Below are 18,082 nucleotides of genomic sequence, written 5' to 3' on the forward strand. Positions count from 1 at the left end.
TTAAATGTGTTTTAATTTGTGATTTAATATAAATATTTATTTTTGTTAAACTTGATAAATAAATTTAATGCATAATTTATATGATTTCAGTTTTGTATGAAAATGTGAGTTCAATGTGAAGATTAAATGTGTTTTAATTTGTGATTTAGTATAAATAATTTTTTTTTTGTTAATGTTGAATTGCCAAGTGGACCAATAAAGAGAGAATGAAACCTTACTTTTATATATATGATTTTTTTTTTGTCAACCATTGGGCCACAACTGGCCGGCCCACTAGCCAAATTTCTACATTCGTAGGAGCCGAAACTCGATCCCGGGTGTGATGGTGCCTTCTACAAATGGACTTACCTCCTGCCACTGCACTAAGGTCACTTCACTATTATTGTAATCTTCATGAAAGTAAACATTAAACTAAACAATGTAAGATATACATATCATACAAACTCAATGATATTTGAATTGATTTTTTTAACTCATACAACAACAATAACAAAAAACACAAAAAATAAAAAGAGTTATAGTGGAAAAGGATGAGAGAATGAAAGAATGAGAGGCTAAGAGAATAAGAGAATGAGTATTTATAGGAAGAGAAGTGGTGAAAATTACATTTAAAACAATAGGAGTTACAATTCTCTTTATTGTTTGTTTAAATACAATTGAGATGAGAAATAAAGTTAAAGCATAATTTATATGATTTCAGTTTTGTATGAAAATGTGAAGATTAAATGTGTTTTAATTTGTGATTTAATATAAATATTTATTTTTGTTAAACTTGATAAATAAATTTAATGCATAATTTATATGATTTCAGTTTTGTATGAAAATGTGAGTTCAATGTGAAGATTAAATGTGTTTTAATTTGTGATTTAGTATAAATAATTTTTTTTTTGTTAATGTTGAATTGCCAAGTGGACCAATAAGGAGAGAATGAAACCTTACTTTTATATATATGATTTTTTTTTTGTCAACCATTGGGCCACAACTGGCCGGCCCACTAGCCAAATTTCTACATTCGTAGGAGCCGAAACTCGATCCCGGGTGTGATGGTGCCTTCTACAAATGGACTTACCTCCTGCCACTGCACTAAGGTCACTTCACTATTATTGTAATCTTCATGAAAGTAAATATTAATTCTTCCATCACAAACTCTCATCACGTTCAATATGCATTACAAAAAATCAGGTGTGTTGTATCATTTATTTTGTATCACAGAATAAAATGAAGTAAATTTAAATTACTTATTTTCAAGTGAAGCAAATAAAAAATGATTAGCATCAATTAGATCATTTGATGTTATAATTATCTAATTTTACATCAATTATTTATAATTGATTCAGTTTCAACTAGTTTGTATCATTTTTTTTAAAATTGATATAAAATATATTTTTATATCATTTAGATGATTGATGTTTTTTTTGGATAAAATCACTTTTAAAAACAATTGTTTTGAAAACCTGCATATGAAAACAATTTCTCTAATATAAAATAATGAAGGATCGCATAAACTTGATAGGACATTAATCATTAGTGGTTCCTTTGATCAAATAGAAGAAGACTTACACAATTTTTTCAGAATTTGCAGATAGAGTGGTGAGAGGAACTGAGAGAAAAGTTGAGATATAAATACAATGATCGAGAATTTAATTAAAAAAAATAGTATAGGTTATGATTCTTATCAAATTGTTCGATATTGTTAAACAAACTACCTTATTCCTTAAATCTAGGACGATTTATTCAACATGGACTAAATTAGTTATTTTGTGAGGTTAATTAAGTAATCTAATTCATTTTTTTGTCATTATCTTATAAAACCTCTTCAAATAAAAATTTATTTGGCGAAAACAAAATTTTAGATCTCGCCCACTTAAATTTTGTCTCAAGCGCCAAACTATTATTTTTTACTAGATATAGAAATGGTTAGCGTTAGGGTTTTTAAGGCAAATCTATTTGGTAGAAACTGCTGGCAGAAAAACAGAAGAGGTACTCGTAAATCTGGTAGAGTTAACTTGTTTTTTTTTTCTAGATCCCGCTTACATATTCTGTAGTGTCTAACAAGTTTTTTTTATTTTATTTTTAGTTTACGGTTGATGATGGCTTCAGAGACACAACTACCTGAAAGATTTATTACAGTTGGAAACGGATTACACGATGCCTCCTCCACTTGCTTCTGAATGTAAAAGCTTCAAATAGAAAGTACAAGTCATAGGTAAATCTGATTAACACTGAACATATTTTTTATATATAGCTCTTGGATCTGTTAATAATTTCAAGTTTTCGACCAAAGCTAAAGAGTTTAAAAAAAAAAAATTAATTTGTTGTTTAAACGGTGAGTTATCCCTAGGATCATACTTGTAGACGGGAGACTTTAAATATGTATATATATATATTTTCCTTAATTGTTAATTTTATCTACTATAGATTAATCAAATTAATTATGTTATATGTGTTCATGAACAAGATACTGATGGAAACATTGACAGCAAAATGGTGACATCTAAAGAAGTATGGAAATTTCAAAACATCAAAGTGATTGTGCATTTCGACGAAAACGGACAGTCAATCGAAGACTCTGGTGGTTTACTTGGATCATGGTTAGGCCAATTAAGCACTGATTTGAATTTGCTCCCCATCAACTACAATGATTGGAGGTTGGTTAGTCATCACACAAAAAATAAGGCGTGGGATGTAATTCAGGTAACTTCTTCCATCTAGTGATCTCTATTGATTCTTTTTTAATTAAACAATGTTTTGAGATAATATTTTAGTTTGATCTCTATTGATTTGTTGTATGTGCTGTTATTTCAGTCTAGATTCTGGTTTGATGATCCCACTATGAGAAAAAAATATGTGATGAGTGCACTAGGTAGCAAATGCAAGGATGTGAAACTACATATTTGGAGAGATCATAAAAAGATACTATGGATGAAACAGTGGCGAATAAACCCATTAATGTTCTTGAAGATCAATGGTATAATTTGGTTTACATGAGGTTTGAGCAAAAGTGGAAGGTATTATTCGTTCCATATTTAGTTGTACTTGATTGAGTCTATATCAAATGCAGGTAAATTTTTTTTTATATGGTGAGTTTTCAGAAAATGCAAGAGCGGAATAAAAGGAACCAAAAGAAACATACCATGCCTCATGTATTTGGAAGAAAGAGCTTTTCAAGGAAAAGAGATGAGATTGTAAGTAACTTATTTGTGTAGTAAAACTTGTGTAGTATATTAATATTAACGTAGTGTATATTGTTTATGCATGTATTTCTTACAAAGAAAATGAAGACGGGGAAAACTCCATGTCGAGCAGAATTTTTCGTTCAGTCTTGCATGAAGCCTGATGGAAGCTTTGTAAGTGAGGAGGCAAAAACACGCGCAGTTAGTTTTTTTTTTCTGTCAACCACATGGGATTAGTTTAAAAATGTGCTTTTATAGTTTTAGTGTTCACAAGTTAATTATGACATTTCTATATATTTGGTTGTTTTACTAGGAATCACTTACAAATTTGATGAGTCAAAATCTACAGAGGATAAAAAATGTCACAGCTAGTTTAGATGATGAATTTGCTCAAGTGTTTGGTCCAGAATGTTCAGGACGAGTACGTTGTGTTGTTGTGGACCCACACCTTCAAAATTAGTGAGACGCTCAACTACAACTAGAGCAGAGATAGAAAATTCTGAAATGGTCATTGGGCTCAAAACACAAGTGAATGAACTATCCGACCAAGTTAGTGGACTGACTACCTTCGTCCAACAAATAATTGGTACTTCCACTCCTGATCAGGTATTAATATAATGCTAGTTTTTCTACGTTAATTTGTATCTTTATAATTTAATATATCAAACTAATTTAGGCAAGAGCGTGGGCTACAAGTTTTGCTGCAGCTTTTAAGAACATACCAAATCCACCTTCGACAAACACACCAAGTTTGCCTAATCCTAATCAGATAAATAGTATTCATATATTAATTTAAAATTTCAGATCCCACATTTTATATAATATATATATATATATATATATATATATATTATTTTTTATTAGGGAATGGACGATGGTGCCAATGGATATTCAAACAGTGGAAACAACAATAGAGATACATGATCACGGAATGGACAATGGTGCCAATGGACTTACTTTTACAATGTTTTTTTAGCTGCTTTGCTTTATTTATGTTTCGTAGATTTGCAAGATGGATGATTTATGTTATTTATTTTCTAATTTATGTTTAATATATAGATTTTTATTTACTTATTTTTGGTTTTAAATTTTTAATTTGTAATCTTTTATAAATCAATTAAATAAGCTAATCTGAAATTAAAATTCAATTATTAATATGAAAATAATAATATTCGTATTAGTTTTTTAACAAAATCAATTATTAGAATCATTTATGAAAACTGACATGAAGTTACCATCAACTATGTACAAATGATAATAATATCTCAAATCGATTAACGCAAATGATACAGTTACTAAAATCACTTAAGAAAATTGATACTACTTTTTACTTCAGTTATATATAACTGATTCTAATATTTGAATCGGTTATTGTCAATGATACAACAATTAAAATCCCTTCAAAAAATTGACACCAAAATAACATCAATTATGTACAAGTGATATTAATAGTACAATCGGTACTTAAAACTGATGCAATTATTCTAATCATTTGTGATAATTGACACTAATTTTAAATCAGTTTAACTAAATGACATAAATACTAACATCACTTAAATAAAATGATATAAACGTTGACATTAATTTTAAACAAATGATATATATTGACATTGATTATAATAATCGATGTAAATATTTGAATATTAGCATCGGTTTGATATAAACTGATACAAATTATTTACATCAACAAAATATAAATCATTTATTGCATCACTTAAACTGATGCAAAAATAGAAAATAAATGATTTAATACCACACTTTTTTTGTAGTGATAGTATCAGAGCAGGTTTGCTCCCGAGTTTAGATTTAGTGATTAAACTCATTTTTTTTTTGTTAAATCAAGTGCTTCCACATTTAAGTTCATCATAGACTTCTGAATCTAAGCCATCGAGCTTCTCTCTGTTCAGATTTATCATATAGATATTTGAATCTAAGCCAAATGGTTCTTCGTTTTATTTTTTATTATTATTTTGTTTTGAAGCCAAAAATGTTTTCGTCATTCAAGCTTCTTAGGTCATTTCTATCAATGTGTCTTATAAGTTGCTTGAGTATTAAAAAAGATTTAAATATAAGATAAACAGTTCAATTTTGCTTTGAATCGATGGTTAAATAAGATGTTTTAGATTCATTTATAAACTTGGGTGTGTCAAATTGTGATTGGCTGGGGAAAAAAGTTTTATTTTATTTGTTTTGTTATCCGATTCTCTCTCTCTTTCTCTCTCGTCTCTCTCTGGAGTCGATGGCAAAAGCTTCAGAGAAGAAGCGTAGAATTGATAGTTGTTCAGTTGGAGACGTGTACTTATCATCATCTTTGTGGCACCATCGACGATCTCGGTTCATCAATTAAGGAGCCTTTTGGTTCACCAAATCGTAGATTTAAGTGGCCAAATCTCCAATAGTTTGGTTCAATGATGCTATGAAAGTGTTTCTCTTGGTAATAATCTCATTGATTTTAATTGTAGATTGATATGCATTAGACTTTTATGGATGTGAGAAGAAACTTAAGGTTTTACAAATTGGAAGTGATATTAGCAAAATTAAGATTCAATGATAATAGATGTCTGGGAATTTGAGACTTTGGATTTATACAATCTTCCTCTCCCTCTGCATAAGAGTGTGTAGAATAGGTTAGAACATCTTTGAGTATATTTCTAATAATTATCCCATTTATGTATCTATATACTTATTTAATCAACCATTTAAATAAATAACCCTACTCCATGTAAAATATTACACAAAATGCCACTGTATTTTAATGCAAAATATAATAACAGAATCTTAATATTAATTTGTTGTAACATGAAAATGATTATCCAAAAAATTGTATTATTAATTTATTAGATTACAAGAAATCATTAATAAAATAATTTTGAAATTATTTAATAAAATAATAATAAAATTATTTCGAAATTATATAATAAAATAATTAAACAGATTCTATTTATTGTTTCAGAAATCTTAGGAAACAATAACAAACTATTTAGAAAATTATAAAACTTAAATTTATTTATAAAACTAAGATTAATATTTACATATCTAAATCATTTAATGATAACAAATATATATTAAAATTAGGATACAACATTGTTTATATTTTTAAAATATATCTATATACTTATTTAAGCTATGTTGTTAAAAATTTAACCAGTTCTGATGTGACATATTACGAAAATGCTATTATATTTTAATTATTCTAATAACTAACAAAAGAAAAGTTTATATTTGTTTATAAAATAATAAAACTCTATTTATTGTTTCATAAATCTTAGGAAATAATAACAAACTATTTAATTGGCTAAAACTTAATTGTTTATACACAATATTCACTATATAAACAATACTAATTGTATAATATTGATAATATACATAACCTAATTGTAATTTTCACCTATAAAATTAATATACAACATGTTATACCAATAACTTCAATTTGTAGATTTGGTATATTAAGATCTCTAAACACGATCACATCAATTTGTAATACCAAATCACGGGTCAATACATGTTTTGTTGGATTTTTTTGGCTTTACAGAATGTATAATTAACGAATTTGATATTGCACCAAACCAAAATAGTAGTACCAACTACGGGTCGAAATCAGAGTATGACCTTAAGTAAATTAAATATATGATTTTATAAAATGTATAGAATTAATAAATTTTATACTATTATTTTGTAACAAACAAATCTAAAGTTACATAAATATTTCCTCACGCTGGTAACATTATTCTACAAAATATTAACGTGTATTTATGAGTCGGGTAATAAAACGGATAACGAGACGCTCAAAAATTAAATTAATATCCGATACTCGATCATTATTCATGGATAATATAATTATTATACCTTTCACTCGATCCTAAAGCTGCGGGTACCTTTTTTCAGGACGGATACAAACTGAAAAACGGGTCCAATACGGGTATCGGTAGTAGTTTCCATGCCTACCTATTAGTAGTTTAATATGAATCAAAATTCACCATATAGTACTATATTATATAACATGTAAATGAATGATATAACATAAATATAATATTAACAAATAACAAAATAAAAATAAATTTCCTGCGCTACCAGCGCGGATTATTATCTAGTTTGTGTATATTAGGTAAATAAGTTCATTAGGTTTAGCATTCTTTTCCCTATATAAACCTATGTCACTATTATTGTATTTGTGTATATTAGGTAACTACGTTCATTATGTTTAGCATTCTTCTCCCTACTATGTCACTATTATTGTAATATTCATGAGATTAAATATTAATTCTTCCATCACAAACTCTCGTCACGTTCAATAGGTGATCCTTACGAGTAAAAATTTGACTTATTTTAACAGCCCTAAATATATGTTATCATTGCATGGAAAAAATGGAAACATATTTGGACTTATATATCCAAAACATATTTGGACTTATATATTATGGTCAATTTTTGTTCAAATATCATAACTATCATAACTCAAAAGTCAAAACCCAACAAAATACTTGTACAACTTAATCCAAGATTATATGGCCGGGAATAACATTTTCATGATTCTTCTACGGGAATAACATTTTCATGATTCTTCTAACACCTAATTCAAAGCTATGTAATATCTAGTTATGAAAATAATGTTATCCATATTAGTGACATATCTTGTTTTGGATTAAAAAATTTCTCTCGATTGTGGGGTCACCCGTGGATGTCTAGTCCCACAAACTTCACGCTACAGATGTCCAATCCTGAGCGTGAGGGGGGTGTATTAGACAATATCCCACATCGAGTGAATTAAGATTTATGGGGCAATATAAATAGTACATGGATCCCTCCACTTATTGCCAATTGGTTTTGGGTTGGATATTCATGTTTACTAATATGGTATCAGAGCCCATGGTTAGGCCCAACAAACAAAATCCCACAAAAATGGTTTCCCACCTATGTGGCCCATATAAGTGGCATATCTTGTTGTATTTCCGAGATGTTGGGCTTCGGCTGTTTCCCGTTGGACAGTTTCCCACCCACATCTCGAGAGGGGCTATTAGAATATCCCACATCGATAAATGGGATAGTTCTTTGGGTAATATATATGTTATGTGGCAATCCTCCTCTCTTGAGCTAGCTTTTGGGAGTGAGTTAGGCCCATTACTAATAGTCATCAACATTTCCTCTTGATGAGAGTCATAAACGTGGGTAGTTTCATGGCACATTTGGAATATTTGAATCCGTGGTTTCAGATGTACACTCCAAATCTAAAGTTAACTGGATAAAAGTGCTCTTGGCTTCGGATATACAAATAAATAATAATAAAATATATCTTTTTTTTTGTGAATTTATTTACCATAATGTATATTTCTTGTAATTTTTAAGCATCTAATTTTTTTTAAGGGAGATTCTCAAAAATAGCACAAATTTAAGTTTTTCTTCCAAACTTAGCACACATTCTCCTAAATTCTAAAACTAGCACACATGCTCTAATTAAATATTAAAACACTAAAATTATTAATTTCCTTAATTTACTATCATTCTCTTACGCGCTTTCCTGGACCAAGTACAATCACGCGTCTCTCCTCCGTTAACCAGCTTACAAGAGATCGGAGCTTCGACACAATCGTCGGCGATCTACAAGAGATCGATAGCATCCGCAGGAGATCGATGACATCCATATAAGATCGGTGACATACGCAAGAGATCGATGACATCCACAAGATATCGGTAACATTCGCAAGAGAGACACGGAGATTACAATTTCTTATTATAATTGAAGATTGCCACCGCTTTACCTCTTTTCTCTCTCTCTCCTCTGTAGCCATATGATGTTTATGTTATTTGAAACAATTTTTGTTTGAATCCTTCTTCTTATTCTAAAACCTAGCTTGTTAACAGAGTGAAAGTGATTTCTGGTTGTAATTTGAGCTCTTTGGTGAAGGTTAAGATGTGATTGGTACATATGATTTTCATGTAGCAAAGTGATCGTATGATATGATCATGAGACCATCCAAGAAGATACTTGAGTCTTGTTCAAGACCAACGCAGTCAAAGATCAATTCTTCGAGCCAAACGACTATTTGGGATATATTCTTACCTCATCTAGATCATATGTCAAAGTAGAATCAGTCCAATCAGAGTTCAAATGAAGGAGTTATTCATTTTACAAATCAGGTGAACTCATGGCTACGCGATTTGGACCTACGAGCATTCAAAGGAGGATTCCGACCAATACAAAAGGATTCAAGCTATGAATCAAACTTTCCTGGAATCTTGATCCATCCTAGAATCACGGAGATTTGGAAGCACATTAAAATCAGTTCATACGTGAAAGATATGGATATTTCAAGTCAGTGGATCTATCTCAGTCCAAAGATCGTGTTCCACAGATCAACTCAGCCACAATTTCGATACGAAACCACTTGGAGGATGTTAATGGATCTCTTATGTTTTCAACAAGCTCAGAAACAGAAGATTTGGCCCAAGGAATACAAGGATACACTTCATTTTCCAAAGGAGGTCAATCTAATTCTTGACATGAAGAGTTTTAGGTCCAACTGGTTTAGGTTCTTCCAGAATTATGTTTGGCAACCAGGAGGTGTTTTCTACTAAGCCCAAGACGAAGAAACTATACAGTCCAAGTTGTTTCTCATCATAAATTGGATCAAGGAGTCAAAGAGCTAATAAACTAAGGAATGTACTTAATGGGCTAATTCAAGAGCTTATGGGCAAGGAGAGCATGGGAAATTATATTGGGGATGATACCTATCAAGTCCAGTCCACTTTGAGCCTAATTCAAGTCCAAGAAAACCCAAAATAATCTCTTTATTTTGTGGTCCAAGAAGAGTGACGAAAATAAGTTCAAGAGTCATCTTGGGAAGGGAAACACCAAGAGTTGAATCTTCATTCAACTATCTATCTTTAATGTTTTAATCTTCAAGAATAATTAGTACTTGGCTTTGTTACCAAGTTTTCTTTCCTATATAAACTCATGTAAGATCAATGAAATATTAATCCAACTTTTTATCAAAATCTTTTCTTTATTTGAGAGTGATTCTCTTCTGTTCTTTGTGAACAAAACTGATTGCTTTGGTGTGATTCCAACAATCAAAACCGACTACTTGGTGTGATTCCAATAGTCAAAACCCTGATCTCCTTGGTGTGAGGCTGAGAGATCCGATCCTTTTGGTGTGAGGCTGAAAGATCAAACCGGTATATCAAGAGTCTTTCCGCAACTCTTGTGCAACCATTCATTCCATCATCCTTATTCTTGAGGCTTCCTTGTCTTTAGAATCAAGGTGTATCTATCTACCAACTCAAAGGTGCCGATTCTTAGGGAGGATCATATCATTGTAGATGGTTGTGTGTTCTTTTCCGCATTAGAGGTTGATTAGTTAGTCCTTCTTCAATATGCAGCACCAAATGTTGGTGTGTTAGTCCTTCTTCAATGTGCAGCACCAAATGTTGATTAGTCAGTCCTTCTTCACATCATGCGTCATTGCACCACAGTTTTGACAAGCTCCCTTGCGATATTTCTCGGCTTGGTTAGTCTTGGCACCTCTTTGATAATATGCTTTTGTGGAAACGGTTTCGGTTTTCCAATTCTTTTGATGCTCCAGACTCGGGTTTTCAGAATTAGACTTGGTATACCATGGAACTTTTGACAAAAACTTTTGGTGTGTGAGGATTGATTACCTTTCCATCCTTGTCTACCTCAGGTGGAGCAAGCCCTGCTTTACGAGCTTCCTCTAATTCGTTTTGCTTCCTACGATCTTCCCTAGACTTAAAACCAACTGAAGCTGTCGCCATTGTTGTTAGGTCGTTTCGATTTACTCTTTGCACGCAACTATTAAAAAGAAAATTAAAGGCTGCAAAGAATGAAGTTTGGTGGGATTTGTGATAAGAAACTAAGAACCCTAAATAAACTCTTAAGGGAAAGTTTTATCTTTCTCTCGTGGCAATCATATTTATAGTTAGAGCTTAACACAATTCTTTAGGAAATTCTTTTAAACCGGAAAAGGAAAAAACTAATGAAATTTCTAATTTAACTAAAACATAATTTGTAAACTTTCCTTATTGCATAAGAGTGTCCTTCTTCTTTTTCTTGACAGTTGCTTGTGTAGAGGATCAAATCATAAATCTTGACATGTTTAGGTGATATTATTTGATCCGATCCTCTACATCTTCTCTTCCAGTAATTCAAGTCATGTGCTTCTCACATGTCTTCTTCAATTCCTCTTTCATTCTTCTTCATCTATATACTTATTTAAGCAACCCTTTAAACAAATAACCCTACTTCATGTAAAATATTACACAAAATGCCACCGTATTTTAATACAAAATATAATAACAGAATCTTAATATTAATTTGTTGTAACCTGAAAATGATTATCCAAAAAAATAGTAATTATTAATTTAATAAATTACAAGAAATCCTTAATAAAATAATTTTGAAATTATTTAATAAAATAATTTTGAAATTATTTAATAAAATAATAATAAAATTATTTCGAAATTATGTAATAAAATAATTAAACATATTCTATTTATTGTTTCAGAAATCTTAGGAAACAATAACAAACTATTTAGAAAATTATAAAACTTAAATTTATTTATAAAACTAAGATTAAATATTTACATATCTAAATCATTTAATAATAACAAATATATATTAAAATTAGGATACAACATTGTTTATATTTTTAAAATATATCTATATACTTATTTAAGCTATGTTGTTAAAAATTTAACCAGTTCTGATGTGACATATTACGAAAATGCTATTATATTTTAATTATTCTAATAACTAACAAAAGAAAAGTTTAGATTTGTTTACAAAAGAATAAAACTCTATTTATTGTTTCATAAATCTTAAGAAATAATAACAAACTATTTAATTGGCTAAAACTTAATTGTTTATACACAATATTCACTATATAAACAATACTAAGTGTATAATATTAATAATATACATAACCTAATTGTAATTTTCACCTATAAAATTAATATACAACATGTTATACCAATAACTTCAATTTGTAAATTTGGTATATTAAGATCTCTAACCACTATCACATCAATTTGTAATACCAAATCACGGGTCAATACATGTTTTGTTTGATTTTTTTGGCTTTACCGAATGTATAATTAATGAATTTGATTGCACCAAACGAAAATAGTAGTACCAACTACGGGTCGAAATCAGAGTATGACCTTAAGTAAATTAAATATATGATTTTATAAAATGTATAAAATTAATAAATTTTCTACTATTAGTTTGTAACAAACAAATCTAAATTTACATAAATATTTCCTCACACTGGTAACATTATTCTACAAAATATTAACGTATATTTATGAGTCAGGTAATAAAACGGGTAATGAGACGGGTAACGAGACGCTCAAAAATTAAATTAATATCCGATACTCAATCATTATTCATGGATAATATAATTATTATACCCTTCACTCAACCCTAAAGCTGCGGGTACCTTTTTCGGGACGGATACAAACTGAAAAATGGGTCCAATACGGGTATCGGTAGTAGTTTCCAAGCCTACCTATTAGTAGTTTAATATGAATCAAAATTCACCATATAGTACTATATTATATAACTTGTAAATGAATGATACAACATAAACATAATATTAACAAATAACAAAATAAAAAAAAATTCTCTGCGCTACCAGCGCGGGTTATTATCTAGTTTTAAGTGTAGAAACAAGAGAGGAAAAGCCATTGTAATATGAAGACAACAAAAAAAACATTAAAAATAAAATAAAATAAGAAGCACAAATTGAGTATTTTAAAATAATTAAATTCATAAATATTACTGGACAACAATATTACAGAAATCACCAAAGCAAATGTATATATATAAAGTTCACTTTACTCACTCCTGGTGCTGCCACATCAGCCACATCCTTTTTATTTTTGTGGACCTTACAGATTTTAATAAGGCCTTCAAACAATTATACAAATGACAAATTGATCCATTAGATTTAATCCAAAGTCGGTAGGCCCAACACTATTTCATCCTAAATCTGTAGGCCCAGCACTATTAAAATCTGTAGGTCCAACACTATTTTTAAATCATGTGGATTCAACCTGATAATATTTTATCCAAAGTTCAGCGGTGTGAACGAAACTCTAATTTTATTATTCAACCATAAAAAATAAAATAAAAACGAAAGAAAGAATAGAGCATTTACCCGATATATATGAAGTAAAACACTGAATTTGGAATAATATTATTACCTATTCGTACCTAAATTTCTTTCATGTATTGTTTATGCTTAGTTCTTTTACATATACATACATCATATGGTTAAGACACATAATTATAAGAGACAAATAAAATAATTTCTTAGTAAGAAGACAAGAACTGATTAGAATCTCCATTGATCTCGCAATTATATATCATCATTTCTAGCTACAAAAACATCCACCTAAGCAATTTTTTTTACTTTAAAATAAATTTAAAATATTCATTTAGCGCATATTTATGATAATTATAATTAATAGAAAGTTTAAACAAAAAACATAATTAGTAAAATAAATAAAATGTTAAAATAAGAAAACAATACTATAATTTTTTATTAGTGGTAATAGTATAATTAAAATTTTCTATTAAACTGATCATAATTAAAATTATAAACTTATTATTGAGTTTTAGAATGGAAGTAAATTTTAAATTTATGGTAGAATAAAAAAAATTATGTAATTTTATATTATTGAATTGTGGAATGGAAATAAGAATTTAAAATTATGGTAGAATAAAAAAAATTCTGTAATTGTATTTATAAAATTTTAAACAGGAAAACTAAAATTAAAAGTGAAATATTATTTTATAACATGATCAAAAAGGAAAAAAAAATTGATGTTTCATTAATTGAATCAAATGCTTCTAATCCAAATTTAAGTATTGAAAGATAGTAATTATAGAGAAAATAGTTATAATACATCTTGAAAATCATTTTACAGTCTAATATGTGTTATGTGTGATCCAATAGAAAGTGGAAAAAAGTAGATGCCAAAAGGAGTGCATCATCAATAATGACGAAAGTTCATACAAAAAAAATAATGACGAAAGAATTAAAGTTAAAAGTGTTTGAAAATAAATTAGTAAAACTTGAAAAAATAATAGGGAATACACAATCACAACTAAATAAAAAACTCTGACATCTCATTAATTGTGTGAAATGAATGAGTTTGTAGAAAATTAAATGACTTACATTATTAAATAGATTATTAGATTCCAAGTCGGGTTTAACAGTTTGGCCATATAATCATGGAAAGTGGGATAAGATATACACTTTCATGAATTAGTCGTTTATGGTACGTTGCAGTTATTTCGATGGGTAAAGCAAGCTCGATAAAGATGTTATAACGATATGATATTATATTTTACCTTTAAGCAATATATTCATGAGATTCGGTATATTCAAATTTATACAGAATAATGTTATGTTAATATCAACATCTAATCATAAATAATATATACAATTATATCAACAATCGATTAATCAAAGCCTTTAAAAAATGTTTTTAATGAAATATATGAATAAGAAATAAACTCTCTTAATGATAAAAGATCTTGAAGTAGTCACAATATTGTTTATTTTTCCTAATATTATCACATGACATATATTTATAAAGATTTACCCTCAAAATTCGAGTTCAAGAATTTATATTAATAGAAAAGATTTAAATTAAAATCCCGCGTTTGCGCGGGTACAAATTCTAGTAAGTCATATAATACTTTTACCGATTTGGCTGTTGGCTAATCAGCATAGGCTGATTCTCAATAATACTGGCTTCAGTTTATCTCTCGTACTGTATATTTCTATTTTAACCAAGCTTCAAACAAATCTGAACTTTGTGTAGAGGTTGAATGACAAATAACTAAACCTGACAACCAACTACACCACGAAACCTTCAACACCACGAAATAATTAAGAAGTAATTAAAATTTTTAAATGTGAAAATATTATCTTGAAGAAAACTATACTTAACTATACTATTTATATATTTTATTGAGCCAAATACTATGTATTTTTTTTACTTAAAGAAAATAATACTTACATGTGTCACACAAGTTCCTTTTTAGTCGGTATTATGGTTTTTCTAAATGAAATTTTGGTAAATTTTCATACTCATTTATATTGTATGATGCCCATTATTCAAGTACAAAAATATAAATAAAATTAGGATCAAAATATTTCTCGAAATGGAACAATTAGTTTTTGTACAGTAATAATTAGTTATCTTTTATTAGTAATGGAAAACTTGCTATATGTTTTTCTAAAATACATCTTTTAATTTTTCGTGAGCATAAAAGATTTATTTCCTAATTGCAGCAATAAAAATTACATTATAAATGTTGGACACCTTTTTTATTTTACACAATATAAAATTATTCCTAACTAGAAAACCCACATTTTATTTAAATTTTAAACTATATGAAGTTAATCGAATAAAACACACTATAACTATGTTACACACAATTTTTTATTCACAAATTAAACTATGTCATATTTTACTTACGTAACTATTTTACTCTCGATTCTACTCTTAAAATTTTAAATATGTTTAACTTCTTCTTTTAATCCTATCAATAATACTCATCATAATACCATTTACTCAGATGGTTCATTTCATTATTTATTTTATTCAAAACTCATTATATTATTTTATTATATGTTTTTATTTAATACTATTTTATCCAAACTCTTTACACAAATATATAGTTTACAATAATCAACCGTGCTATAGCAAAATAAAAATGTAACATATTTCAATCTGTTATAACTTGTATATATTCGTAAATATTCCCCCGCGCTGTAGCGCGGATCCGATCCTAGTTATATTGTATTTTATTAATTTTTAGAAGATTTAAGGTGATTTTTTAAAAATACAAATCACAAACATTGGAAAAATATTACGTATGAAGATTTTAAATACAGCCCAACGGTTACTAAGGGAAAACTAAAAAGAAAATGGCTTCGCCCGGGTTCGAACCGGAGACCTTCAGTGTGTTAGACTGACGTGATAACCAACTACACCACGAAACCTTCTTGCCAATTTTACATTTCTTGAAATTATAGATCCAGAAACATCCATGGAACAACCTCCAGCAGAATTTCTCAATTTCGATGGCACCTTTGAAGCTCTACTCCTCACTAACGAATACACATGTAAATATTTTGGAATCCACATAGTCTTTGAATCTCGTATGTAACGGAAAACAACTTTTACAAGTTGTGTGCTAATTTATAGTTGGAACCAAACCTGTTTTGGTTCCAACTATAATTTATAGGTTTGGTTCCAACTATAAATTAGCACACAACTTGTAAAAGTTGTTTTCCGTTACATACGAGATTCAAAGACTATGTGTATTCCAAAATATTTACATGTGTATTCGTTAGTGAGGAGTAGAGCTTCAAAGGTGCCATCGAAATTGAGAAATTCTGCTGGAGGTTGTTCCATGGATGTTTCTGGATCTATAATTTCAAGAAATGTAAAATTGGCAAGAAGGTTTCGTGGTGTAGTTGGTTATCACGTCAGTCTAACACACTGAAGGTCTCCGGTTCGAACCCGGGCGAAGCCATTTTCTTTTTAGTTTTCCCTTAGTAACCGTTGGGCTGTATTTAAAATCTTCATACGTAATATTTTTCCAATGTTTGTGATTTGTATTTTTAAAAAATCACCTTAAATCTTCTAAAAATTAATAAAATACAATATAACTAGGATCGGATCCGCGCTACAGCGCGGGGGAATATTTACGAATATATACAAGTTATAACAGATTGAAATATGTTACATTTTTATTTTGCTATAGCACGGTTGATTATTGTAAACTATATATTTGTGTAAAGAGTTTGGATAAAATAGTATTAAATAAAAACATATAATAAAATAATATAATGAGTTTTGAATAAAATAAATAATGAAATGAACCATCTGAGTAAATGGTATTATGATGAGTATTATTGATAGGATTAAAAGAAGAAGTTAAACATATTTAAAATTTTAAGAGTAGAATCGAGAGTAAAATAGTTACGTAAGTAAAATATGACATAGTTTAATTTGTGAATAAAAAATTGTGTGTAACATAGTTATAGTGTGTTTTATTCGATTAACTTCATATAGTTTAAAATTTAAATAAAATGTGGGTTTTCTAGTTAGGAATAATTTTATATTGTGTAAAATAAAAAAGGTGTCCAACATTTATAATGTAATTTTTATTGCTGCAATTAGGAAATAAATCTTTTATGCTCACGAAAAATTAAAAGATGTATTTTAGAAAAACATATAGCAAGTTTTCCATTACTAATAAAAGATAACTAATTATTACTGTACAAAAACTAATTGTTCCATTTCGAGAAATATTTTGATCCTAATTTTATTTTTATTTTTGTACTTGAATAATGGGCATCATACAATATAAATGAGTATGAAAATTTACCAAAATTTCATTTAGAAAAACCATAATACCGACTAAAAAGGAACTTGTGTGACACATGTAAGTATTATTTTCTTTAAGTAAAAAAAATACATAGTATTTGGCTCAATAAAATATATAAATAGTATAGTTAAGTATAGTTTTCTTCAAGATAATATTTTCACATTTAAAAATTTTAATTACTTCTTAGTTTTTTTTTTTTTGTGTGTGGCCATTCCCCTTAGTTCTCATCATCCAGAATTCATTTGCTCCATTGCTTCTTGCTTGGAATAAAATGTAGTTGCATCAACAATAAAATTTCTTGAACCTGCTGTAAATAAATAATAGCATAGATTGTGTAAGAAACTTAACAATTTGACCATTATAAGAATAAAATTTTGTATAGTTGCAGTTGCTCAAATGAGTCCAATCCTGTAAAATAAGAATAATTTACCTTTTGGCCAGTTTCATATTCTAAATTTGTTTGACTCAAAAAAAACCCGTT

General features: G+C 28.7%; 2 non-coding genes and 1 pseudogene across 2 annotated transcripts; 2 read left to right on the plus strand and 1 right to left on the minus strand.

Annotated features, from left to right (window-relative positions):
- Positions 1-1,913: 1,913 nt before the first annotated feature.
- On the plus strand, positions 1,914-16,713 carry LOC104715306 (uncharacterized; annotated as a pseudogene).
- Positions 16,134-16,207, minus strand: TRNAV-AAC (transfer RNA valine (anticodon AAC)). Its single transcript has one exon. It is a non-coding gene; the product is annotated as a tRNA-Val (tRNA).
- TRNAV-AAC (transfer RNA valine (anticodon AAC)) lies at positions 16,670-16,743 on the plus strand. The gene has a single exon. It is a non-coding gene; the product is annotated as a tRNA-Val (tRNA).
- Positions 16,744-18,082: the final 1,339 nt, after the last annotated feature.

The sequence above is a fragment of the Camelina sativa genome, chromosome 9, assembly GCF_030686135.1.
Source record: "Camelina sativa cultivar CO46 ecotype springtype chromosome 9, ASM3068613v1".
In the NCBI taxonomy this organism is placed as follows: Eukaryota; Viridiplantae; Streptophyta; class Magnoliopsida; order Brassicales; family Brassicaceae; genus Camelina; species Camelina sativa.